The following is a 3,776-nucleotide window of genomic DNA, read 5'->3' as shown; positions in this document are numbered from 1 at the left end:
TGTCATTATTCTTTAGTTCCTGAATAAGACCACATAATATAAATTAATCCCTAGTGGGTGTGCTCCAGTTTCGAATATATCCATGATAACTTTTATGTGGTGGACAAGGAAGTTTATTTATTAGAAATGAAGCAATAACGATGACAGATCTGAAAATTTACTCTTCAGGTTGCAAACTCAAAAAAAAAAAAAAAATTAAAAAATTGAACCGATTAACATCGCTGGGCATATGGATTATTTGCTCCAGGCCCTCATGACAATCGAAATTTCTTTTATATATATTAAAATTAAATTAAATTCAAATTATTAAAAAACAATGAAAGACATCTTAGCCTAAGGCTCACCCTCAAACAAGACATGCCCGTTGTAAATATACCCTATTTACAATCTTGCAAGGTCATCTAGCTCATTAATTTAAATATTTTCAACATTAATTATTAGATTAACCTTGATAAATGTAGAATAGTATCATTCTGAATTAATTGGTAACTCTGAAACAAATGGATAGCAAAGAGTAATGGAACTATAATTCCCCTATTTTATATTGAAAGTATATCAATTAAAGTGTCACATAGAAACGGTTTTACTTAATTGATGAATAAATATAGACAAATGGAGCTCTGAATAATTCATGGCTTTAAGTTAGCACAAATTTCTAAATATATTTTGTTTCACTCAAATGACCATCATATCCATATCTACGCAATAGGCCACCAAAAAATTATGCGGTATTTCATATTCCAGAATTGTGATAACAGATTTGCTGAAAAAATACAAATCCTTTCCAATTAAACCCTGGCAAATTTCCTACCCCACTCTTGATTACGACCCAGTGGAGGATATAATTTGTAGGCATATTCGGAAATAACTTTAATTTTTTTTTTTAAATGGTCGTATTAAAAATAGAAAGGAATATTATTTTCTACAAAAGTGAAAATATTTAAAAAAAAAAAATCAAATTTAAAAAAAAAGAAATAAACGAAAGGTCCCGGGCATTTATCTTTACCGTGCCTTGCTCCCCTTAAAACCAGCCCTGCCTCCTCTTAACAGATATATCCCATTCCCCCTACATTTTTAATTCCAGAGAGTGAAACTTTTTACAATTGCTTTCATTATCTAATGTTGAATAATTAATTAACGAGTCAATGAACGGTTTTGGAATACATTTAGATCCTTCGTTGAATTCATTATTCATACTTGAACAATCAACATTAACTTCATTGATCCTACACTAGATCATTTTAATTATTTTAAAGGCTGGCATATTATTTATCCGTGTATGTACCATCTTGTAGCTGTAAGTATGTACTAATTATACGCTGGTTCACGGTTAGTGGGTAAAACTTTTGGATTAGGTCGGATGGTGTATTTTAAACAAAAAATTGTTCACTTAATATTTATATTTTTTAGCTTTTTAAACGTCTTATTGTTACTAAACTAGTGTACCAAGGGCTCTCAAGCAATACTTTCGGATTAGCGCAAATCTGGCGCTTTTATGGATGTATTTGCGCTCAAAATTTTGCTGCTGCACTTTTTTTAAAAGATTTTCAAGAGTTTCTCATTAAATACAAGGTGGTCATCGTATTTATGCTCACAGACCCACTATTTTAGTATACGTACTGTAAATACCGTCATAGCACAGCATATTATTAAAAGAAACTTAAGGTTTTTACATAAATTACAGGATACAATAAAATAATTACCACTGAGAGTACTTCTTGAATAACGGACTCTGATTGTAGCTGAATAATCGTCAAGATTCTTTGGGATATTTTATATATGGATATGTGCTCAAAGGGAGTTTAAAGATTCCATGTCTTCCAATGTGAAATGTTGAGAGGGTTTTATTTCAATTTGGAGATGTGAAAGACAAAGAAATAAATTATATGATGACAGAGATCCATTAGAAACTTAGAATCCATTTTAAACATTAATTTGGACGCTTGCGACACAAAATTGTAAATACTTTTAATTGTACATTTTCTCTGAATTTCTTACGTCTTATCGTTTGGAAGTCGTACACAATGAATAGGGTAAAAACACAGACCTCTTTTTCAATCTTCTACGCAACAAACTGAATTTCGAGCAACTTTTTAAAAACATAGAAACGTAATCCTGAATTTGATGTTTTTTTAGAAGCTAAGATTGGGGATATGATTAAGGTCGGCGGGTTTTGGCATCTCCTTTATAAGTTGTTATATAAATTAAAAGGAGTGTAGAAAGTTATAATTAAAAATGTGATCCCATATTAAAAAATAATTGAGAAGGTAATTTCATTATTTTTTAAAAGGTTTTGTGGGAAATTTTGAATACTAAACTTCTAATTTATTTCAGTTTAATACATTGAATTATTAATTTACATATTCTTAGCGAAAACATATTTTTTATAAGAAATTATGTATTATGTGCTTATGTCAAATTTTCTAAAGCAGTCAAATTAATTAAAATGTTGGAGCTCGGTTTTATAATTCAAAAGATGCGAAGCTCAAGGTGCCAACCCGAGTATCAACTTATCTTTTTTAAATAAAAATTCGGAACAATGGAAAAGGATATATCTAAACCTCGAATTTCATATGATTATAGTGACTAGTAGTGTTGGTTTCGGCCAGAAAATCCTAGAACTGTCTGAGATCGTTATATTTTTTGTTTAACCAAACTAATTTGGTGAAAAAAAAAAACTCGGCTTGGACCGTTCTCAAAAAGAAATCGGTCTAGATCGGTCCGAAGGAAAAGTTCGATCTAGATTGTTTCAAAGGAAAAGTTCGATCTAGATTGGTTCGAAGGAAAAATTCGGTCTAGTTCGATCCATAAATCGGTCTATACCGATTTTATAGATAAATTGTATATAACATCACATAATATCTATTTTCAAGTACATTGACGTCATACGAACTTTAAACAGAGATAGCTTCGATGAATGTTAATACCATCGTCTCTCGTGGAAGACGGAAATCGATCATCTCTTGTCATGAATAATCAAATTAGAAGTATTTTCCTTCGATTCTCTCTATCTTCCTTTGGTCATAACTCTTGGAGAACATAGAAGTCCACTTCTTCCAGTCTTATTGAATTAAGAATGATCTTAGGCCTTAACAATTGTCAAATAAAAAGCAAATCAAAATTTCAATATTTTAGTTTTATGGTTATACTTTCATATTGTAGTAATACATAATTAATCGGCCTGTTCAAACTGGCTGCGTACCTGGAGGAACATGATCAACTTCTAATTTTAAGCCACTCAGAATTGAGAACTTCTAAATCCTACATTCCTTGCATTGAGTGTCCACTCTTTGCCTAGAGTTCTTTAGCACGGACTGTCCTTGACTACTGTTACTACAGTACACCTTAAACTCGGGAAAACAATTCAACTTTACTAAGGTTCACAATTCTCTGAAAATTATTCCAACTCGTTGCAAATATATATATATATGTTTTTTGTTTTTGAGGGGGGGGGGGATTTGACTTAGTTTGGATAACTCGAATAATCAAAGCTTAAAACATTTGAGTAAAGCGAGATTAATCTAATTTCTAGTATAACTCAAAAGAACCTAAAACGCTTTCTTATTTAAAAAAGAGTTAAAAAGGAATTCCATACTGATGATACACTGTTCAACAGCAAAAAATTTGCAAGATCAAAACATACGGAAATTGTAGAATTTGATCCATTCGAAATATAGCCTTAGTTTTTCTTTATAAGCCCTACAGAGCCTTCAGAAAAAGACAGTATAGTTTTTAGTATTTTTACCTATTTTTGAGATTCAAACCTTTTTTAAATC

Source organism: Lepeophtheirus salmonis, chromosome Z, assembly GCF_016086655.4.
Source record: "Lepeophtheirus salmonis chromosome Z, UVic_Lsal_1.4, whole genome shotgun sequence".
Taxonomy (NCBI): domain Eukaryota; kingdom Metazoa; phylum Arthropoda; class Copepoda; order Siphonostomatoida; family Caligidae; genus Lepeophtheirus; species Lepeophtheirus salmonis.
This window is presented reverse-complemented; position numbering follows the sequence as displayed.